This window comes from Lepisma saccharinum, chromosome 7 (assembly GCF_977018435.1).
Source record: "Lepisma saccharinum chromosome 7, izLepSacc3.1, whole genome shotgun sequence".
In the NCBI taxonomy this organism is placed as follows: domain Eukaryota; kingdom Metazoa; phylum Arthropoda; class Insecta; order Zygentoma; family Lepismatidae; genus Lepisma; species Lepisma saccharinum.
Genome location: NC_139235.1, coordinates 70,146,555 through 70,171,844, shown reverse-complemented (window position 1 = coordinate 70,171,844; position 25,290 = coordinate 70,146,555). Strand labels below are relative to the sequence as shown.

The window sequence follows — 25,290 nt, the reverse complement described above, 5'->3', positions numbered from 1 at the left end:
GGATCTTATTTTCAAATACTCTCAATTTATGTTCCTCTCTCAATGTAAGGGACCAAGTTTCGCATCCATATAATAATACAGGATGTTGCTAGGGGCAATTTATTGCACAGATGCGTGCGCACTGTGTGTGTCACATAGAGGAGTTTAAAGGTAGGGTTACATTTTCCGGCCATATTAGAGGTGATGTAATCAACACCACGCTGCAGGAACATTTATCTCTAGGTTTGTCTTCAGGTACCCATCAATTAGAATCTGGGTAAGTCCTAGAGCACTTTATGCATGGCGATTTTTATAAAAAATCCCATCTCCAATTACAATGAACAAAAGTAAGTCTTTAAGTAATCAGGTATATTACCTGTCTTTAAATAATCAGGTATACCTATACCGGTCTGAAAAAGTAAAGTAATATTAGCTCTAATTAAGGCTGAGCCTGTACCGATGCCGATGTTTCGGTATCGGAAAGTATCGTTAAGATTTTATTTACCGAGACGGGCCGATACTCTTTGGTCATTTTTGTCTTTTGCAAGGCCCGTAAAAATGGCTCGCCACACTTTCTTGGAGTTTAATTGTCCTGGAAATTATGCAAAATTCGAAGTTTTTATTTATTTTGCACCAATATTATGTGAAAAATTTATATTTTGTGATTACATAACAGGTATTTTAATATTCTGATGCAAATTGATGATCATATTTGGAGACGGCTACTCAACCTCCTAAGATTGATCAATATTTTGAATAACGTTTAATTATCACAAATTTCAAGCGTCTGTATGTATTCAAAGACTCAACACTAGAACTGATATATTGAAACCTAAGTTAACTTCGGTGAATATAAAAATAGATTCCATACAAAAATAACTGTATTCATCACTCAAATTCATATACTGGGCCTGTATGAAAAGTAATAGACCAAATTCGGGAAAATGATGTATTCAATATATATATTGAATCATTAAAATGCTTCAAAAGAGGACCCTTGGGCGTCGACACACTTCCGCCAACGAGTTTTCCAAGCTTGGAAGATACCTTGGAAGTCCTTTTCCGAAATGTCCTTCAAGCAGCGCGTCGAAGCCACTGCTACGGTCCCATGGTGGTGTCCTTTGAGGGCTGTCTTCACTCAGGAGAACAGGAAAAAGTCCACCGGGACCAGATCGGGACTGTAGGGGGGCTGGGGAAGCGTTGTGATGCCGTTCGGGGCCAGGTAGTCGTTGACCACGAAGCAGGTGTGGCTTGGTGCATTGTCATGATGCAGCCTCCAATTGGCACAGATTTTTCTCATCCTCAAATCCTCAATAATGATGGTGTGCACAGTCATTTTATCAATTCCTACGCGGTCTGCAAGTTCAACACATCACGCACACGTTGCACATTGTCCTCGGTTCTGCCCGCGTTCTGCTCGGGGTTCATCTTTGAAGCACTTGTGCCATCTCAAAGCAGCAGCTTTTGAAAAGCTTTCACTCCCGAACACTTGCTGGATCATGGCCAACGTCTCCATAGCCAATTTTCCGTGTCCCACACAGAATTTAATGGCGTAGCGCTGTTCGATGGCACGTTGCATTTTTAAGCTTCGACCGAGCCTATAGACAGGGGTCCACTTAAACCACGATACAAACCGCAAGAAAGCTCGTTGGCGACTGACGCTAGGTGCGTTTTGAAGGTTACTCCTTCTCCATCGAACCACCTGGAGCGATCGCGCTGCGACATACAGTCCCGTAAAAAAAATGGTCTCATTACTTTTTATACAGACCCTGTATGTATATCCAGTACATAACATTTTACCGTTTGCGTTCTTGATTGTCAAATATTTTTAGACATGCACGTTCAAAAAATCACATTGGAAGGACATCAGAATTCAACATTACAACATTCTATGCTCGTCATAATATTATTACACGTGACCAAATCTTGGTCTCGTAACACATGGTGCAAAATTCTGAGGGACGGGGAATATGGGATTATGGGAGGGAGACTGGCAGTCAGGAGATCTGCCTAGGTCCTTCAAGGGCTGTCGAGCCACGGGTTATTTATTATTTATTGTTAATAATATCTGGACAGGAATACAAATTATGCAGTTCTAAATTAAACCTTCTTCACTCACCTGTCTCCTCATCTCTCTTAGGTCCAAATATTTTTCTGAGGATTTTATTTTTAAATACTCTTAATTTAGGTTTATTTTTTAATGTAATGGACCAAGTTTCACATCCATATAACACTACAGGCAAAATTACTGGTTTGTATATTTTAACTTTTAGTTTCTTAGATATACGAGAAGATAATAGTTTATGAAGAGAAAAGTAACGCGCCTTTCTGGCTTAGTTATTTTCCAGATGACACCTCCTTATCCGTTGACAGTTGTGATGCTGAGAAACCGTATTTCTATCAATTTCCTTCAACTCTACACAAAAAAGGAACAAAGGGAAGAAGTTTGCTCCTCTGTATCTTGAAAGAGAGTTCCAAGCCTATCTGAGAACAACAGAATTACATCGGTTCTTCTGCTTTGTTGGAAATGGTCCGTAAAATGCACGGAAACTTTTTCCAACACTGTACTTGTGCCTGAATATTGTTCCACGTGGAATTCCTCGATCCCAACATTGAATGGAAAGTCCAGTCATGAGGGACACATTAAAGGGAGATCGAAAGTTTGGGTGCTGGAACACAAAGATCTTCTATAACAGTAGCTTATTGGTTCTTTCCTTTGGGGACAAAGGCAGGAGCACCGAGATGGTATCGACCAATGCCTCTTTGGTGTAGTTCCGGATTCCCTAAGGATGGTCTCCTGGATTTATAAAGAAGATATCTCATTCTTCATGACGTTTTGTGTCTTCCTGAGTTTATTTTCTTTGGATATTCAATTAGTGGATTCCTTCTCTATACATAGCAGTGCACACGGAATTTACTGCTTAATTCTCCTGGAGGAGTTTATTGTTAAACTCCGAGTTCGAGTTCTAACCTGAATACTGGTGTCATTTTGTGAAAGTTCCATGAAAAGTCCCATCTACACTCGGTGCCAGGAGTATGTGGAACAAGCGAACGAAGTCGTCCGCGCAAGTAGCATCTCGAGAGGGCTGGAACAAGAGAAGAGTGAGGGACGAAGGGATTGCATGGAGAAGAAAACAGGGCCGATGCTACAAGCCGTTTGCAGCAGCGCGCAAACACCTGGGACAGAATGTGGTAGTGATTATTCAACCTCAGCGTTGCGATGAGCCTAGTGTGAAAAAATCAACGCGAAATAACAAAAATACAAACCTGTCCGTCTTGCTCTCCCGGGAGTACAAGGTTTTAAAAGTTATGTCGGAGAACAATTAAAGTTTGTCAAAGTTCGTTTAAAGCGTGTCCTCCCGTTTCGCCTGATTCCATTTCGCCTTATTCCGTTTTCACCTCCCCCAATACAATTTCGCGTGATTTATGTGACACGAACTTTGTAAGGCGAAACGGGACATCCCATTTCGCCTTATCCTGTTTCGCCTTACACACAAAAAATTTCCCACCAGGGAATATTATCGATTTGAAGGATAATTCATAATGGGAGCACAGAACTTGTGATGTTGCCTACCTTGGCTCCCCCCACGACCCTCAGGACCACCGACCAGATTAGGTTAGGTTGACTGTAAGTCGATAATATTCCCTGGTGGGAATTTTTTTGTGTGTAAGGCAAAACAGGATAAGGCGAAATAGGATGTCCCGTTTCGCCTTAGAAAGTTTGTGTCACATAAATCATTTGAAATTCTATTGGGGGAGGTGAAAACGCAATAAGACGAAACGGGATCAGACGAAACGGGCCGTAATCGTTTAAAGTACACTATGCTAAAATAGGCTAATTAGGACTGGACAAACAGTTAAAATTCTGGTCCGGATTACTTCGCTCTGTCTCCGCCTGAAATCACAGCCGAATGCGTTGAGCAGTCGATTCACGATTACGTCACCGAAGGTCCCAGATTCGAGTCTGGTCTGGACACTAGAGTATGCAGGATTTGTTTTCGGAGGGGACGGAATTGTTCTAGGAGACAGGATACACAAAAACTATTTCATAGTTTCCATTATGTTGTTCAAAGACAAAAATAACAATTAAGGGATTTGCATTTCCCACTTCGGTTTCTTCCGATGTCTCAGTCGTTAGGGCGTCTCACTACCATGCGAGGGACCCGGGTTCGATCCCCGGCGGGGAAGAACCGGCATTCTTTCCACCTGTTCAAGCGGATCCGGCGCCCACCGAGCATCGTATAAAGTGGTTGCTTGGAGGAAAGTCTGGGAGGTAAATGAGGCCAGGGGTCTGGTGCTGATCACATCACCGCACCTGATCAAGAAAGTGTGAACTCCACACCCACTATGCGCCTTCATGGCGTGGTGCAATGTACAGGGGAGCACTTTACTTTTTACTTTACTGCTTACATTTAAAAAAAATTGTTTTTCTCAAAATTTTGGAGAGGTCTTCCACTTGGGCACGCCAGTGGACGTGGACATGGGTGTTTCTTTATGAATATCGAACAGGTTCATCCTCATCGCCGAGGTCTCCCCGATGGCACAGCGATAACGTCGTCGCCTTGTAATCAAGGGGTCTCGGGTTCGATACCCGGTGGAGGCACGTAGTGGTTCGGATCCCTCTTTAAACTGTAGGTCCAGTTCCGATTAGCCTTACTGTGCATAAAGTAGACTTAAAACACCAAATCAATTAATCAATCAATGTATCCCACTTTAAACTGTATGTTCAGTCCCGATTAGTCTTACTGTGCCCAAAGTGGACTTAACACATCAAATCAATCAATCATCCTCATCGCCGCGATCAGCCTAAATCACTGGCGCACGCATGGGAACTTAGAGCAGTAAAAAAACGGGAATAACCAAAGTTGTAAATGGAAAACCCACTTTTCCATTTTTCCCACTTGAACAACTTTCAAAACGAAGGTTTAAAAATTGTAATTAGGATATGTTTTATAGTGTTAACGTCCCTCCCCCTCAAAACGCAGCTATGTGATACCCACCTTTACAATTCCAGCCTCTTCCGAAAATAAATCCTGTGTACGTTGGTAGCCTAAATATAAAGAAAATCGACTTGTAAGATGAACAATATAAATTCCTGGAATTGCAAAGCCAAGCGATTGCATCTTGCTCGAACTTCAAATAACCTCAACTACCAGAATATAAAATAAGCTACTTTCAGTTTCTTGAATACAGATAGGTCGCTTGAATTGTGGCATATGTTCAGCTACTTAAAATGTCTTACGAAAGTGGAAGGGTATCATGTTTACAGTCTCAATGTCATTAATCTTTTCGAAGGCCTTCTGCATTTGGTTTCTTTTCACCTTGACCTATCACGCAATATTTAGGAGATATGCAATGAGGAAGTTCTCCTGACATGCCTTGAGATAAATATCTGATGGTTTTACCCCTTGCAGAACCAGTCTGGCTATTGTCTCGTTCTCGTTTTTAGAAGAGCAAGAAAGGTTCATGTCATCTCCTCCATTGTCTCATTCTTACCCAAGGAGTAGCTAGGTGCCTGGGCTTACCTGGTGTTTGTGATAACCGGGAGAGTGTCTCTGTGGAAAGAGTCAAGTTACTTGATCAACAAAACACAACACATTAAACAAAGACCCGCCTTGTTGAACTGAAGTTTTGAAATGTTCGGCTGGACCTTACAATAGCATGGTGGTTCGCATACCACTTATAGCTGTAGGAGCCGTTCCGATTAGCCGTCAGTGCATAAGTATGACTCGAAACAAACATTTGGGAAAATATTTGTGCCAAATGATCTGATTGTTCCTTTTGCTTCCAATTCATTTGATTTTTGGTACCGTTGCTTTTCTACCACTTTAGCTAATCGTGACTGATTGATTGAATTGTTGTTTTAAGTCCACTTTATGCACAGAAAGACTAATCGGAACTGGGCCTACAGTTTAAAGTGGGATTGGAATCACTGTTCCATGTGCTTCCACCGGGCTAATCGTGACGTTGAGTGCTGTTATGATGAAAGTGAAAGGAAACTCGCAAAGAGCAATCAAGCCAGGCCGGGATTCGAATCCGGAACGCTTTTTGCCCTTGCCGAACGAAATAATGTATATTCGCATTTGTTCTTTTGAAACTTGTTTCTAAGTCAACTTTATGCACAGATAGGCTCATCGAGACTGGGATTGCAGTTTAAAGTAGGATATCTTTTCATTACAAGGCGACAGCTTTACTACTACGCTTTCGGGGAAGCCCTCGCATTTGTTCTTTCATCACTTCTGTATGCGCATGTGGCGGCGGAGAAACTAATATTCCAACTGATTTACCAGACATCCTTGATAGCACATACTTCCCCGCATAAAACATGTTAGATGTAGGCGCGTTTGTTTGTACACAACACGAGTGGAACTTCCTTAACGGGGAACAAAGAGTGGGTTGACACCGCTTTGTTCCTCAAGGTATTCTCTTTATTCCACAGTGGAGGCACATAGTGGTTCGGATCCCACTTTAAACTGTAGGCGCAGTCCCGATTAGCCTTACTGTGCACAAAGTGGACTTGAAACACCAACTCAATCAATCAATCTTTATTCCACCTGGTCTCGCCTGTTCGCTCTCTTTATTTCTCTCTTCCTGTCACCTCTATTTTTCATTTTCTATTCCTTTATATTATCTCCCTCTTTTTTGTCTTCGTGAATTAGCTATCTCTCTTTATTTTGGGTGGATTTTCTTTCTCTTCCTATTTTTCTCATTCTCTACACCTTCTGACTTTTTATCTCTCTCATTTCTTTTACCTGAGTCATTACTTTTTCTTTCCTTTCTCTCATTCCAGTTTTTCTCTTTTTGCCTCTTTCAATTTCTCCCACTTTCTGTCTGAGTGTGGACCTATTTTTGTATTTTTTTATCTCTCAATCTTATTTTCCTTTCTTCGTCTCATTCACATTTTCTGTCTAAGCACAGATAAGCTTGATACGGTAATGTGTGGTATGAATGTGAATTTATATTCGTGTCTTATCTCTTCCATTCCTTGTCATTCATTATTCCTTCTTTTCTCTTTCTCATCTCTTCTCTTTTCTGTCTCATTCTTTCTTTCAATTTCTCGCCGTTTCTATCTGGGTGTGTGCCTAGAGTTTCAACAGAACATTAATCGATAATTGTTGTTAGAAATTTTCTGATTTGGTTTCTTGTACTTCGCTCTACTACCACGTTTGGCAAACCCTGACCATGAGGATGAGTAATGACTAAGACTGAGCGGATACCATTTTGAACCGATACCACTTTGATCCGATACTACTTCGAACCGATACCACTTCGAACCGATACCATTTCGAACCGATACCACTTTGAACCGATACCGATACTCGTACCGATTCCACACATACCGATGCTTGAAAATCCTAACATTTAAGAGCATTTTGAAACATTGTTTAATATTAGTACTAAGTAACTATTCCACTGCAGTTACGTCCATCAATTTGCCAATTTTGCTTTAAAATATTCAAATATTATATCATAATACTAAAATATCTGTTATGTAACTCCAAAGTACAGTTTTTCCATATAATATTGATGGAAGATAAATGGAAACTTCGAATTTTGCCTAACTTCCAGGATAATATTAGACTCCGGGAAAGTGACGGGCAGTTTTTTTGCGGAGCCCGTTAACGATCAAAATGCTAAGTATCGGTAAATAAAATGTAAACTATATTATCCGATACCACTGGTATCGGTCGATACAGATAAATCGGCATGGGTATCGGGGCAGCTCTACTAATGATATAATGAAATAGTTGAAAGGAGACACACACATATCACCCATGCCCAGGTCGAGAGACGAATCCGGGATCCCTGTAGAAATTTTCTCTTGTAGTTTTTTTACAGCGGGCTAGAGACGATTTCTGGATACTCAGGACAGTATGTAAGCGTATGTGATTGTTCACCTATCAAAATGACGATGAGGTTGGAGCTAACGAGAGGCATTCTCAAGAGTGACATCCGACACGATGCTGGCAGCGCATCCGCCATTGACTTCTGACGTCAGCGGACCATCCCACTGGCGGCTCGAGTGCCTTTCTCCTCCGCGGAAAAGAAATAAAAAGCTTCCCGTCCGTCAGTGTGTTTGACTAATTCCATCTGTTATCGCAGGCTGATTGAAGTTTGTTTCCTCTAGGGAGCGGAGAGAAAATATACTAAAACGAACAAAGTGTTGTTTTTTTTTGTTTTTTTTTTATCGGGCATTCTTTTACGATAGCCAGTCGCAAAGAAACGACGCACGAGAGTTGGTTCGGAATTCAAAAATGGCTTCCGTTGTAATTGAAAATGTTTGTCTCGCATATTTTGCTTTGTTTGTTTTGCAACCTGAAATCCTGCCGAGGTTAAATTTATGACTTCGCTCATATCATCACAAAGAATTCCTGTTTTTTTTTCCGGTGGCATTTTCAAAACAGGATAAGCGTATGTAAATAAGTTGTTTTATCTTTTGTTCAAAATGGCACACTTCGCCGACATATCCAATTTGCCCGTTTAATTTGTGGTACAGGAAATATTCACTGATTCACGGATTTCTAACAAAAGCCTCACTCTATTTAAATCATCTAGACTAGATGTTATTAATAATGCAATGCAATCTTTACTATCGGCCGAATACTTGTTCGAAATTTAAGATTTTTTGTGTTTTGTTATTTATCGTCACCTTTATTCCGGTTTGGCTAATCGCGACGATGAGGATGAGTGATGATATGATGAAACTGATGAAGGGACACTCACGAAGAATCCGCACAGGCCAGTATTCCAACGCGAGACTCCTGGCGTCGTAGCGCGCTGTGAAGCCACGGAGGTCGTCGTTTGCAATTCAACAGTTTCTGTAGCAAGACAAGGAACTCTTTATGAGAATATAGACATGAGAAATTGCCCTAACGAGGTCATCATGTTACTTTTCTTACACAACCATTTTTTGTTTCGAAAAAGGCCTTTCCTAAAAATTTGTTATTGTCACAATTGGCATTTTCATACACGATCATCTTAGAATAATTGGTAAGTGTATAATGCATCATTATTATATATTACGTAATATAGTTTTCTGGACTATTGATTGAACTCGTCCTCCTGCTGTTAAATCCAGCTTTTCAGAAAACCGAAAATCCGTTTTCGAATAAAATGAAATCTGAAAAAATCTTTTTTAGGTTTTCTATTTTTCGAACCTGTTTTTTTCTATTTTAGTTTTCAAACTAACTAACTAACTCTATAGCCTTCTTAAACCCGAAGGTTCATGGCTGCAGCAACACAGGCCTCCCATCTGTCCCTATCCTGAGCAAGATCTATATACTCTTTTCCATCCCTACCGATTTCCCTTAGATCCATCTCAACGTTATCCCTCCATCTTCGTTTTGGCCTCCTACAGGTCTCTTACCATCAGGTTTCCCAACAAGAATCCTGTGAACCCTTCTTTCCTCTCCCATTCGTGTCACATGGCCTGCCCACCTAAGTCTTCTTGATTTAATCATTCTAATAATATCTGGACATGAATACAAATTATGTACTTCTAAATTATGTAACCGTCTCCACTCACCTGTCTCCTCATCCCTTTTAGGTCCAAATATTTTCCTAAGGATCTTATTTTCAAATACTCTCAATTTATGTTCTTCTTTCAATGTAAGGGACCAAGTTTCACACCCATATAATACTACAGGCAAATTTACTGTTTTGTATATTTTAACTTTTAGTTCCTTAGATATTAAACGAGAAGACAAAAGTTTATGAAGAGAAAAGTAACATGCATTTCCTGAATTAAGCCTTCTTTTTATTTCCTCTTTAATATCATTTTCATTTGTTAATATTACTCCTAAGTATTTGAATTTGGAAACTGGTTCAAAGGAGTTGTTATCAATAATTAGATTTTGATTATTACCTAACACTTGGTTTCGGCCTGTAAGTATATATTTAGTTTTCTCTTTATAACTTCCAAACCTATCTCTTTAGCTGCTTTGAAAAAATATTTTAGCGTTATTCTTAATTGTATTTATATCATCCCCTAATAAGTCTACATCATCTGCATATGCTAACAACTCAGTCACACCGTTTTCAAAATCGAATCGAATTTGTCAACATTTTTCGACAGCACTATTACATATACGGGCTCTTAATCCCGAAAGAAGCAGGCACCAAAGGTTTGATTGATTGATTGAATAGGTTATTTTACGTCGCTTGAAACTGATGAAGGAACACTCTTGCCCACACCGAGATTCGAACTCGGGACTCCTGGCGTCGTAGTGCGCTCTGATAGCCACTGCGCTACGGAGGTCGACAGGCACCAAAGGATCAACACCCTCAGCAGACCAACTGCGAGCAACTTAACAGCGCCGACCTCTGTGGAGGAGTGGTTAGCACTGCGCGCTACGGGGTCCCGGGTTCGATTCCCGGTCTCAGCCTGGGTGTTCTTTGTCATTGTCCCTTCGATATATCATCACTCATCCATCGTCGCGATTAACCAAAAGTGGCAGGAAAGCGGGAAAAGGGAAAAGTTTGAAACGCTGCATTAGCTCAGCAGCCCAGTGGCGTGCCCAACGGAGGTTGGTTGAGGGTAATAACCCCCCTTTGGCCCAGTATTTCTAAAAAGAAGAACGCTAGCGGTAGGAAGATATGGCAAAATGAGGACTGACTACTAAAGAAAAAAGTATTCGTAACCCCCCACCCTTTTTGAAAACCCTGCGCAAGCCACTGCTTCAGCCATTTCACGGTTCCGGGCAACCCATTCCCATCCCTCACACGTGAACCCAGTCTCTTGTATCCAGACAGCCGTCTCAAGAAAAGAGATGAAGTGAACACCTGCACCACAATAGAGTTCCCCCCCCCCCACATCCCCCTCAGCATCTCTCCGACGCACGTTGCGCTTAGGAGAGAATATCTTGACCCAGCATCCTCCTCCCTTGCCGCTCTGGACTTGCCGAGATGACGAGGGGGCGTGGCCACCGAGGGTAAATCAATACGTAGGTTTCCCATTTTGCGTTAAATACGCACACGCTTCTCCGCTCCGTGCTTTCCGCTTTAACCTGGAAAAATAGTCTTCCCTCATGAGCAGCGGAAAGTATGGGTTATTTCGAACGTGATGTATGTACGGGAGAATTTTTCGGTCGACCCCTCGTTTGCAAGCGTTTATCTCGGAGGTTGTAAATTCTTTCCGTGCTTTTCGGACATTTATGACTGCCTACTTCATAGATAAATGTTTATATAATGTATTTTCCTATGTCTCCATACAGAGATGGGGCAGCTAAGCACAGAGCAAGGAGAACGTATGTCTAAAGGTATGTCTTCAAACATTCTAGGTCTGAGGTGATATGAACCACGCTCCGACCTCTTTAAGGGGGAGGGTTACACACAGAGAACTAAATGCATCATATCGATTGATGCACCATAATGCATCGATTGATGCACTAAAGTGTGTTTTGTAGCTTCTCCAAAGAATCAGATTCATATTTGATGCATTTGCGTGCATTTTAGTATGTCGTTAAAGAAACACCAAAGTGCATCAGTTGATTCAAGTGAGGATTTATTTCAGTCAAGATGCACTTCAATATTAATTTCATCATATCGTCCACATCGTCGCGATTAGCCAAGCGAGGTAAAATAAACCTAACCAATCAATCAACACGTGCAAGAGGGTCTCCCCGATGGCCCAGTTGTAACGTCCTCGCCTTGTAATCAAGGTTTCCGGCGCTCGATACACCCTGGAGGCACATTGTACAGCGGTTCGGATTCGACTTTGAACTGTAGGTCCAGTCCCCCATTAGCCTATCTGTGCATAAAGTGGACTTAAAATAAAAATTGAAATTGAATTACGTACAAGAATGAACCAGATTTGAGTACAGTCAACGTCAAAGATAATGGTAGGCAAATTGTCCACCGCTATTTTCATTTCTCTTTTCTTCTAAAGGGTGTTTCATAAAGTACGGAGATTTTAAATCGCTTGTTATTATCTTGTTTGGAGGTTGGCAACACTGTTCTTATCATTTTTGCTATCTCTTAGCATTCCGATTATTAATAGAGCAATTGTTTGTTTTTTCAGATGTTCAGTTGAGTTGGCATGGAGCGGTTCACTATCGAGCAAAGGTCGTTATTTTGAAAACACAATACAGAAACGAGCAGTGCTACGCAGATACAGTTCGTAAACTGTCGACTATGCAGTAGGTATGCATTGTTTGCTTAATGGATCTTTACTCCTGGAACCCCGACAACAATAGAAAAGAACGGGAAATCACATATTCTCAGCATCCAGAGCAGGCCACTCCCCGTTTCTGTAATGTGTTTTCAAAATAACGACGCGTTGCTCGATAGTGAACCGTTCCATGGCAAACTCAACTGAACATCTGAAAAAACAAACAATTGCTCAATTAATATTCGAAATGATAAGAGATAACAAAAATGATAAGAACAGTGTTGCCAACCTTCAAACAAGATAATAACAAGCGTTTTAAAACCTGCGCACTTTATGAAACACACTTTACATTCTGTGTTGTGTTAAGGACTGAAACTATGTTGGTTCGAAGCAGGCATTGTTCTCTGCTTATTGACATCAGTGTTTCAATTCATTGGAATCACAATGTGTAATACAGAACGAATTAAAACGGTGGTGGACAATTTGCCTACTGTTTCTTCCGCCGTTGGTACAATAATTCCTAGTTGGCAACATTGCATCACTGTTTGTTTGTTTTTTTCTTTTTTTCCAGTTTTCCCTCACGGTTACCCCTTTTGAAGCTATCCTACAGTGGTTAATTTACGGTTTGCTTGAAACAAAACTTTTGGCGTTACCAGAAACTTCGAACGTCAGCCTTTCTTGGAAGTTGGTCTTCCAGTCTTCTGGAAAGTTTCATTCCAGTTCGTGTACGCCGAAAGGTTAACATATGAAATGACTAAAGCGTTGGGAAGGTTTATGCAGCTCGCGATGTTAAAACACCAAATTGTTTTCTACGGGCACGAACTTTCTCTTCCCAAGTAGCTGAATCCTATTGTATGCATACCCGGAAGAGCGCCAAGGAGATAGGTCCTCAGAAATGAATGAGGGAAGCTGATTCGTTAGTTAAGTTGTGTGAGAGGGGGGTGGGGTAGAGAAGGTATGTTAATGATCACACACTGCTTTATTTAAGCGGATTTTTCGGCACAGTAGTTCTACATTTTTGTGTAATTTACATATCGCTTTGAAAACTATAACTTTATCCTATCAAACTGACGATGAATATAAATAATATAAATATAAATTAAAATAAATATTGAACAAATATATTACCTGGACACGTGTCATGACAAGTGAATGAATCTTGCTCCAGCAATATGTCGTAATCGTGAATGGGGATAGGCAATGGGGAAGGCGAAAATACGTAGATGTGTGTGGAGCGAGTGACAGGACGGGTTTGGCATGGTTCAGGCTAGGGGGTGGACACAATTCAAGCGCGCGTGAGGTGACGGGAGTGCAGGATGTCCAATGTGTGGAGAAGACGAGACGAAATTCCACATTCTCCTCCAGTGCAAAGAAACAGCAGAGGCTAGACGGAAATACATAAGGGATATGAACGAAGCTAAACTGGAGGAGCTAATGAGGGCCATTACGGGGAGGGAAATGGCTGGAAGGGACGAAACTCAAAAAAGGAACCTGGGAACCTTCCTACATTACGTCTGGACAAAGAGAGCGAATAAGATGAGGGACGGGAGTGAAAGTGCCTGAGAGCGGTGTGCAGAAAGCTTCCTTTTGACAATAGAATAACTAGTGCTATAAGTGTAAAATTAGGAGAAAAATAAAACAGGTTGATAGATTATAGTGAGAGAAGAACCCACAATTAGTAGGGAATGTAAAGTTGAACATGCTAGGGCATAAAGAGAGGGGTCATGCGGGAAGAAAGAAGAAGAAGGTAAGAAATCTTCATTGATGTATGGAAATGTATGTCCAGCCGCAAAGGCTCATACTGAAATAAACCTAAATTCTATTCTATTCCAATACACACACACACACACAATAAAATGGAGAGAAAGAGGTAAAAAGAGATAGAGATAAAAAAGATTATAAATAATGTAATGCAAAAAATTTATAGAAACGTGAAGAAAGAAAGGATTTTAAAAAGACATACATGGAGAACTAAAGAAATAATAGCAAGATAGAGAGAGATAGATAATGAGGAAGATCAGTGAATAAAATGGAAAGAAACGACATAGATTTGTTGTTGATTTAGTTTCAATTAGCATCGGTTTTCTGCATCTTTTGAAAATATGGTAGATTTATTTTACGTCTCTTTTCTGCAAGTTTTGCTAATCGCGAAAATGAGAACGAATGATGAAAATATGAAATTGATGGGACGACAATCACAAACGCAGATGGACAAAACACAATTCAAACCTAGGCAGAGGATTATACTGACTGTGTCCAGACGCCATGGCTACGTTAGTCTGCAAAATGTAGCGCAGGTTGTACTACGTGAAAGTGATGTTCACATCTAGGTGTTTTTAGAAAGGTTCCCCCTTTACACACTTTTGGGTAATCATGATTATGAGGGTGAATAGTGATAAGATGGATGAAAGGACAATGTGGACGACACAGGACAATCATCCGCAGAGAATTACGCTGGCCGTGTGTCCAGGCAGCACCGTAGCTAGATATTTTGGCGGCCTATGCAGGATTATGCCGGAGAATCAGACAGAGGGAAAATATTGAAAGTAACAGACAGAGATAATCAGACAGATGAGAAAGATTGAAAGTAACAGACAGCGAGAATCAGACAGATGAGAAAGATTGAAAGTAACAGACAGAGAGAATCATACAGAGGGGATAAATTGAAAGTAACAGACAGAGGGGATAGATTGAAAGTAACAGGCAGCGAGAATCAGACAGAGGGGAAAGATTGAAAGTAACAGACAGAGAGAATCAGACAGAGGGGATAATTGAAAGTAACAGACAGAGGGGATAGATTGAAAGTAACTTACACAGATAATCTGAGGGTAAAGATTGAAAGTAACAGACAGCGAGAATCAGACAGAGGGGAAAGGTTGAAAGTAACAGACAGAGAGAATCATACAGAGGGGATAAATTGAAAGTAACAGACAGAGGGGATAGATTGAAAGTAACAGGCAGCGAGAATCAGACAGAGGGGAAAGATTGAAAGTAACAGACAGAGAGAATCAGACAGAGGGGATAATTGAAAGTAACTTACACAGATAATCTGAGGGTAAAGATTGAAAGTAACAGACAGCGAGAATCAGACAGAGGGGAAAGATTGAAAGTAACAGACAGAGAGAATCAGACAGAAGGGAATTATTGAAAGTAACAGACAGGAGAATCAGGCAGAGATGAAAGATTTGGAAACAAAGAAAAACTCATTAAGAATTATATAGGCTACATTTAAAAATTCGTAGTTTGCATTCCTGATTAAATGAAATGACTTTAGCATATTTAAGAATATTTCAGTTGTGTCTTAAGAACATCTTTAAAAACGTACCGTTAGTACTAATTTGGGAAGCAGAAAATTCCGGCAATGTGTAATCAGAATATACCTTTACCAAGTGTAAATTTCTCCGTTGCATATTCGGACTTTGTTAGCTTTCAACGGCGTTCTCTGTGTATGGCGCCGGCGCATTCAGCCCCCTCCTCTTCCACCTTTCCTACATGACGCTACGGGCCTATGTCCAGGCACCAGAGCTTCGTTAGCCGGCAACAATGCAGTCATGGTGTATTGCGTAGAAGAGAAGTTGTCATTTCGGGGCGTTCTGAAGAGGACACTTCTTAGCTTCTTGCAAGAAAGAGAGGAAGAGCGATTGATTCAGTTGGAGTTTTAAGTCCATTTTATGCACAGTAAGGGTAATCGGGACTAGACCTACAGTTTAAAGTAGTATCCGAACCACTGTGTGGGAACCCGGGATCCCTTGATTACAAGGCGACGACGCTACCACTGCGCCATCGGAGAGGGCCTCAAGAATGGAGCGAAGAAGAGAGAGAGAGAGAGAGAGAGAGAAATGGAGAATTGTTAGTCGACGAGACATCCTTGTGGTTCTAAACGATCTAGTTTACGAGTAAAACCTTAGAGCATCGTTTCTCAAGCTGTGGGGTGAGACCCACTGCTGGGTTCCAAGGGGACGTTTGGTGAGTCTCGAAGTCGGGCTCGTTGTGTTGAGAACCTAGTACGTTTAAATTACTAAGATATATTGTTTGAACAATTTAAATTCAACCCGTGTTGTACGTAGTCTAAACTACATTTCTGTTATTCAGGCTCTGCCATTGCTCACATTAGTTCGATATTTTTTAGTTCAGCACGATGTGTGTTTAATTACATGTTAGACTAGAATAAATTAGTCTTTCAAATTACATATTTACTTTCCTAGAATGAAGTATGTGTAATTTGTTTAAGCAAGAGTAAAAGAGGGCATCTTAAAGTACTCGGTGATAGCAAAAATATGATTATAAACCTGGTGCACACACCTACAATTAATTCTGTTGGCGCCCATGCTTTTGGGTCCCATGAAGTGTAATGTCCTTCAAGATGGGTCCCGGACAGAAAATGATTGAGAACCACTTCCTAAAGGCTGGTTTACATTGGTCGAGTAGACAGGAGAGTAGCTGGGCCGATGAGGGTAAAGCGAGCTACTCTCCTCGTGTAAACAACTTGGGATAGTACTGCAGCTAGTACTCGCTCCAGTAGTCAGGACAGTCGAGTGGCTGTCCACGGAGGACAGCGACTCGACCGAGTTGCTTCCTCCCCATCGATTCTTTCACTCGCGCGTAAACTCGACGGACGCTCGATCAATGTAAACGCTTTTTGAGGAGAGTATAGAGCCTGTGCTGTCGCGTAGAGTGTTGTGAGTTTTCAACCATGAATAGGAGGTGATCCATGTTCAAACAAAATAAACTTCGGGCGTATGAGGCCATAAGTGCAGGAGATGAGACTTGGTGTATTTGGCGTAGGATAATTAAAATTGAAAATAAAAAAAGATTACGTTCTTCGTACAACCCAGAACAACTGAGAATAGAAAAATCAAGGAAATTAATTAATTAATTAAAAAAGCGTGTAAACTGTTTCAGAGCTTTTTTTTAATCGCCAACAACGACCATGCAAACAGAAAACTAAATGCATCATATCGATTGATGCACCAGAATGCATCGATTGATGCACTAAAGGGTGTTTTATGGCTTTTTCAAAGGATCAGATTCACATTTGATGCATCTGGGTGCATTTTTGTATGTCGTGAAAGAAACACCGAAGTGCATCATTTGATTCAAGTGAGGATTTATTATAGTCGAAATGCACTTCAATGCACCAGTTGATGTTCCTTGATGCACCTTCCTGCATCATCGAAAAAAAGCATTCTGGTGCATCAAAATGCATCAAGGTGCATCAAAACGCATCAAATGATGCTTTGAAGTGCATCTCGGCTATAATGAATCCTCACTTGAATCAACTGATGCACTTTGGTGTTTCATTCACGACATACAAAAATGCACCCAAATGTATCAAATGTGAATCTGATTCTTTGAAGAAGCCACAAAACACACTTTAGTGCATCAATCGATGCATTCTGGTGCATCAATGGATATGATGCATTTAGTTCTCTGAGTGTGGGTTCATTCTCTCAAAATAGCACCAAACAACTGCAGCCACTATCCCACTTTGCTACAGTGGAGTACAAAGTGTGTAAACAGCTACTCGCAGCAGAAGGGTCGAGTCGAGCAGACAGGCCCGTAACTCGTCCCAGTAACTCTCCCGTTTACTCGACCAATGTAAATCAGCCTTTAGACGTATTGTTGGGATATGATTGTTCAGAAGCTCGGGGAACGTAAGCACGAATCGGCCTAGCGGAACCTCGCCCGCGCAAAAATAGTACAGGCGTTTATTATTCGTCCCCTTCGCTGCTAAATCCGTCTCCTCTTAAACACCACCGGCCGCGCTTTCAATCGTCTGCTTGTACTCCGAGTACACAATTACAACGAGCCCCTACTCAACGTCAGTTGTCGCGTTTACTTCTCGTCAGCACCCAGCGAGGATTCGTCGTAAACGAACGTCCATTGTGAAGACGGCGTCGGGGCTTCTGTTGCGGCTGTGGTGTGAGGAGTCTTTCACGGGACAGGATTACGACTTGAAAGAAATGTGTTCAGGGATGTTTTCTAGGATAAATTCCAGTTTATTTTGCCTCAGTTGAAGACATTTACGCGAAGATAACGTAAGATTAACGTGCCGTGTACGCAAAACGAACAGGAAATAGTTTGTTTGGAATAACAAAAAAATACTCTCTCCTAACCAAATATTTGTTTAAATGTGCGACAAGGAAGTGAGTGTTCACCACAACCAAGATCGTACACTTTTGTTTACTTAACAAAAAATGTACTCGTCGCCTTGATAACACGGGGTTCCGGGTTCACATTGCACAGTAGATCGGATCCCACTTTAAACTGTAGCCTATTTGAATTGAATTGATTGAATTATTGTTTTTTAAGTCCACTTTATGCACAGAAAAGCTAACCGGGACTGGACCTACAGTTTAATGTGGAATTCAAACCGCTATGTGCCTCCACAGGGTATCGAACCGTAGCCTATTTGCCCGATTAGCCTATCTGTACATAAAGTAGACAAAAAATTCAATAAAACCAAAACAAATTGATAAAGATTGCCATATTTTTGTTTGCAGTTACCAAGAAGCCTAACTCAATGTCTTTTGTTAATTCAAACAAAACCGGTTTTTTTTATAGCATGGCAATGAAGACCAGTCACTCTCATGTATAGCTCTTCATATAACGATCATTGTTGTTGTTTTATTAATTTGGTGCTTTTTTTTACTTAGTTTTGCTGCCACTTTTGGCCAATCGCGATGGTGAGGATGAGTGATGATATGATGAATTTGATGAAGGAATACCTACAAAGAATACTCATGCTCAGGCCAGGATTCGAACCCGGGACGCCTGGCGTAGTAGGGCGCTGTGATAACGACTCTACCATGGAGATCGGCATGTAACGATGAGTAGCAAGTGAATAATAAAACAAATCCTATGTGTTTTCATAAATAAATTTTCACGTCGCTATTAATTTTCTTCGACTATCCTTCATATTCTAATTTACGGCTCAAATTGTTTCTTTTTTTTTATTTTGTCGTTTAATTTTTTTATCAACTTTAATTGTATCATTATGTTAATCTGTACTTCTTTGGAGTTAGCTGGTAGACCCACTACAGCTTACCATCGCCCCGTAACAATAATGCTGAATTGTTACTAAAATCGAATATCTCAAACTCTCTCCCTCTCTTTTATTATCAGTCTTTCCTTCTCTCTCTCTCTCTCTCTCTCTCTCTCTCTCTCTCTCTCTCTCTCTCTCTCTCTGTTGTCTGTGTGTGTGTGTGTGTGTGTTCTCCTCTCTCTGTTTCAATCTGTCTTTCCTTATCTCTGTTTCTCTGTCTGATTCACTCTGTCTGTTACATTTAACCTTTCTCCTCTGTCTGTTACTTTCAATCTTTCTCCTCTGCCTGATTCTCTCTGTCTGTTGCTTTCAATCTTTCCCTTCTGTCTGTTACTTTCAATCTTTTCCCTCTGTATGATTTTCTCTGTCTGTTAATTTCAATCTTTTCCCTTTGTCTGGTTCTCTCTGTTTGTTACTTTCTGTATTCTCTTCACTCTGCGTGTATTTCTCTCTCTCTCTCTCTCTAATAAAATTTCGTTGTATATTAGAATAAACTACGGAATTTTACAAATATGTATAAAATATTGAGCCCTTGTGGTCAGTGTAGGAAAATGAAACAATTTAGTTCCACTTTAAGAGCATTTTAGGTAATCACAACACTTCTGAAAAATCTGAAAATGGACAAAGTGACAATTCTGAAATTTTTTATACATTCTTAAATAGAAACGCTGTGCACTGAAGAAGGTTTCCAAGATTTTTAAATTCTCCAGTTATTATTCCACACGACCATTAACTTTATTTCCCTCGCTGCTGCGGAAACAAGGAACCCTCCTGAAATATCTGCATCCAGCATTCCACCTCCTGCTTCCGCTAATCAGTAAATCATTTCGAGTCGCACTTGTTCATTTCCCAGGAGCGGTTTGCGAGGATTCTGACAATCTATGGTTCTCTCTCGCGCTGCGAAGAGGAGTGTTGTTAAATTGTCAGCAATTCACCGAAAATTGAACCCTATTAAAGGACGTTAATTGAATTTTGAAGTTGGGTTGAGCTGTCTCCTGTTTAATAGTGGCAACTCATATAGTGTCAGGCTGAAGGTTCCTCAGCATTAAAACACGTTTTCGCATGTTTTAAGTTCTAATGGAAATTGATTTCTTCTGCTTCTGTTGGTTCTCTACTGTCCAGTACAAACTGGAATTCGTGTCCAAATAATAATCATGCATATATTAAGTAGTTCTGTCTCTCTTTGTTTCATTCTGTAAGTCTCAATTAGATCTCTCTCTCTCTCTTTTACTCGTCTCTTCCTCTCTCTCCCCCCTCTCTCTCTCTCTCTCTCTCTCTCATTAACTCTGTCTTTTTCTCTATTTCCGATCCTCTCTCTCTCTCTCTATACTATGTATTTTTATTTGTCCGATTCTCTCTCTCTCTCTTTTACTCTGTCTTCTTATCTCTTTCTTATTCTCTTTTTAGTCTGTATATTTCCTGTCCGAGTTTCTCTTTTCCTCTCTCTCTCTCTCTCTCTCCCTCCCTCCTCTTTCTTATATTTTGTATTTTTCCCTGCCGATTTTCTGTCTTTTACTCTGTATTCTCTCTCTCTCTCTCTCTCTCTCTCTCTGTTTGCGTATGTGTGTGTTTCTCTCTCCTCTGTCTGCCTCGCTCCGTCTCTCTCTCTCTCTCTCTCTCTTAAGATCCCTCCCTCAATCCTTTCCCTCTCTTTTCCTCTCTCTCTCTCTATGTTCCCTCATCATATTTCTATCTCCATTCTCTCAATATTTTTCTATCCATCTCTCAAAGGTTTCTCGAGGTTTATTATAAGACCACTTATACTCAGATAAGCTAATTGGGACTGGGCTTACAGTTTAAAGTGATCCGAACATGTGCAATATTTCTCCATAGGTGATTGATCCTCGCATCTGTTGATTACACGAGGATAGTGTTAATCTTTATCTTTATCAGGTTTCTCCTATCTCCTTATCTTTATCTCGTTTGCACAATATAGAAACAGTCACATTCGAAGACAATAATTTCGGTGCAGAACAGAAAATATAGAACAATAACAGGTGATTATCTCGGTCTTCTAGTGAAAAGAGTCATTGCCCTGAAAATTCCATGATTTTCAGAAATTTGAAAAGAACTTGATCAGTTCATGATCTTTCAGAAGCTCAATGATATATTACTGTACAGACACTTTAAACTGTAAGTCCAGTCCCGATTAGCCTTACTGTGCATAAAGTGGACTTAAAACATCAACTCAATCAATCAATCAATTGTACACTTCAGTCTTAGGGCATTCTACGAAATGTGGTCCTCCTCAATGTAAATATCAAAATGAATCAATCTGAAAATTATTATTGTTTTGAATTGCATTAAGGTTTAAATGTTTGTGAATACACATAATTTACATATTTCACTACTAGCATCTGTAGTCCATATACTCCACAGACAAATCAAGTCAAAATTTGCTTCATTTTTAAAGCGTCACACACGTAACATATTTTCGTTAAGGCTTTTCATACATTCAGGCCATGTCCTCATACTCAATTTTTTCATTTGTTAGCAAATAACACAAAGTACTTCATAATTCTATGGAATCAGTTCATTATGAACATTTTAAATCCAGTTTTATGTCTAGAATATTTTATGTATGAATGTCACACACGTAAAACTGGAATACCGGCAAAATATTTTCATATTTCATAAACTCGCGTATGCTTTGCAAGCATCACTATAATACTCATTGATAATGCATACTACAACATTGCCCATAGATACGGAGTTTTAATTAAAATCTCCAATTTCTTCAGCGAAATTCAATTCACATTCGACTTGAAGTTGGAAAAGTGCTTCTGGGAACTTGAGAGGCGAAGGAGGAAAGGAGAGAATCTTATAATTTTCTTAAAACTTTATTCAGACGATCCTTTGACATTTTAAGTGCGAGTCTTGGCGTTAAATGTCAAAATATTATTCCACCTCAGGGGCCGCGTGACATTTCCCTATATTATCCTCGCCGGGCCACTCAAGGAGCTTAGCAATGAAGTTGATGGTTTTTCGTCCGACACGGGTGACATCTGTGGTTATTTCCCACCACAAGGAAATGATATCACAAAATAATTTAACGGATTTTCACACAGGGAAACATCTTTTGGTTTTATTATGAGATGTAGGCTTTGTTTTACCCATAATTGTCGAATATATTCGCTAATTACATATGAATATGTCTGATTCACTTCTCAATACATACATCTATACGCAAATTGCATCAAATGAAGGTTGATGAATTTTCGTTGCATCAATTTACACGGTTCAACGTATAACTTTGGTTTCATTGACATGATCGTGTCTCATCTGTTTAATTAATGCATTTTTAGTGCATCGCAGGAGAAGCAGCTGTTAAAAGTGTTCTTTGATGTATTTTCTGCGTGTTTTGATGTACCAAAATTGCATCATTAGCAGTTCGTGCACTTTAATTTGTTACTGGAGTTTTAAAAAAGACATTTGTGTCATTGGACAAATTTCGCGTTCTGTGATGTACAGTCAACGGCAATAAAAATTGGGATCAGATCCTGAAATATTAGCTTTCCTGAAAGGTATTATGTGTGTTGCCTAACTCTTCGGCGAAAAGTGAATTTCAATAGTAAATTTTCAATGGCAACTTCTACCACCGACGTAGAGTTAGGCAACACGCATACTCCTTGCAGGGAAGAGAGTATTTCAGGTGTCCCATTTTTATTGCCGGTGACTGTACACAGAGAAAAGTAAATGCATCAGCTGATACAAAGAATGCATAAAGTCTGTAGCTCAGGCCAAATGTTTAAATTCATCATCGAGAAGCTGCATCGAAATGCGCATTGAAATACAGTTCGACCCAAATACTCACTTTCAACATCCGATGCACTTTACAAAGGATGTACAAAAATGCTTCACACTGAAAAATTGATTTTGGCAAAGGTCAAAGAACACACTTTAGTGCATCTGCATCATATACATGGTGTCTCATAAGTAATAGCTCAAATTGACACAGGTGAAAGTACACGATAGTAGAAGCAAAAAAGTCTCAGTAAACATCGGTCTGCAAACGAGCTCTTTTCGAGATAATCGCGAAATGTGTGATTACAAGTCGCCACTGACTTCATTGTTTGTAAACGTCGTCCTAGTTGGTAAAATGCTAATAATGTGTGCGAATGTGTGGTCAAAAGCCGTCATTGATTGCATTTTTTAAACACCTAGTGCTTTACTCCTTGCGCGGTCCGAGGTTTGCTCTTTCTTTATAAAACAGAACATTTCCGAGAGGTGGCGTTGTAATCAAACAGAACATTTCCGAGAGATGGTGGTGTAATCAAACAGAACAATTCCGAGAGGTGGCGTTGTAATCAAACAGGATGGATACAATCAGTAAGAGAATTGTACATGCTTGTGACCAATTCCGCAATGAACCGTGGGTGTTCGAAAGAATTCGAAACCCAATGCGGAATCGCGTACATTATTACATCCAGATGAAAGGACGACACTTTTCACACCTCCTTTAACAGATACGAGTGTACAGTAATTGCAACGTACAACATACTCGAGTAGTACTGTATTCCTTGTTGAAGTAAGTAGAATGTTCAATAAAAGCAATGAGATCTCCTGATTCATACTGTTATTGGTATTTTACCAACTAGGACGACGTTTATAAACACTGAAGTCAGTGACGGCTTGTACTCACACATTCGCACACATTATTAGCACTTTACCAACTAGAACGACGTTTACAAACAATGAACTCAGTGGCGACTTGTAATCACACATTTCGCGATTATCTCGAAAACGACTCGTTTGCAGACCCATGTTTACTGAGACTTTTTTGCTTCTATTATCGTGTACTTTCACCTGTGTCAGTTTGCGCTATTACTTTTTGAGACACCCTGTATATTTGATGCATACGTCGGAAAGGATGCCGTCAAAACACTTCTACAGCACTGTCAGTTGTACAGTAAATGGTAAAACTAATATCAAAGGAGTTACGTATCATTTCACGAAAATGACTATTCATTCTCTGACGATAAGTGTAATTATCATTATACTCACATTCACTAGATGTCGCCACCACACATTTGAATCATCCTGCAAGGAAATATAGTAAAATATTAATCATAGTCCAGGTAAGGAGATCTAACGCTAAATAGCAGATAATTCTTGTCTATAAAAATCTAATTACATATTGTTGAACGGCACTACAGGTCGGAACAATATAATTATAAGCTTTATCCGCTTACATCCGCTGTTATGTCTGTCTCTATCAAGATAGATTCTAAGATCTGCCTCAATACATACATATTTTACCCTTCCATTGTTCTCTTGTGTTTCGGCCTCATAGGCCGATCGTACCGGGTATTGAACTCGAGATCCCTTGATTACAAGGCGGCGACGTTACTACAACGACATCGGAGAGATCCTAATAAGCCATTAGTAGTCCATTGTGAGTGTGACACGTTTGTGTTATATGATAGGTTAATGTTGTTTGTTGGGATAATGGTAAGTTCTTCAGTTTTTTCTTAAAAGTATGATGGCAAATAATATTAGTCAATGGTGCATTCCCTAATCCCCGTACAATGAAGGTCTTCTGAAGTTTTGTGTTTGGGTATTTTTAGATTGTGTTCCCTGCGGATATCGTGTTCGACAGGATCTTATCGGATAAGTATTTTGGGGAGCCGTTCCTAAGAATTTTGTGGAGTGTTAAGTATTTTCTTCTATTGTTGGTGTTTAGAGAGTTTCTTTAAATACGGAAATACATGTTCTTTTCTTTTTAGGTTAAATATAAAACGTATACAACAGTTCTATTTTTTTTTTAAGTTTGTAGTTTAGGCCCTGGGATATATTATTGTATGCTGGAATGCAATAGTCTAATGTAGGAAGGACAATCGCCCCACAGACCCATATAAGTTGACATCACTGTTATGCACATAATTGCAGCACTTCGGCAAATCATTATTTTCTCCAATTCATTAAAATACCAACTAGGGGACAAGGTACTTTCTGTCCCTCAAAATTCTTCAAGAAGCTATATTATTACTTGATAAAAGTTATTGTTGTCAATGTTTGAAAATAAAATCCTTAATAAAATATTTGGACCTAAAGGGGATGGGGAGACTGGTGAGTGGAGAAGGTTACATAATTTAGAAGTACCTAATTTGTATTCATGTCCAGATATTATTAGAATAATTAAATCAAGAAGACGAAT

At 40.0% G+C, this 25,290-nt stretch overlaps 1 protein-coding gene across 1 annotated transcript in view; it reads right to left on the bottom strand.

Moving 5' to 3' along the window:
• LOC145989910 (uncharacterized) overlaps positions 1-24,176 on the bottom strand; it is a 256,257-nt gene extending 232,081 nt beyond the window's left edge. The window contains exon 1 of the mRNA XM_083125408.1: positions 24,138-24,176. The gene's annotated coding sequence lies outside the window, so the exon portion shown is untranslated. The remainder of the gene's footprint in view (positions 1-24,137) is intronic.
• Between the last annotated feature and the right edge of the window lie 1,114 nt (positions 24,177-25,290).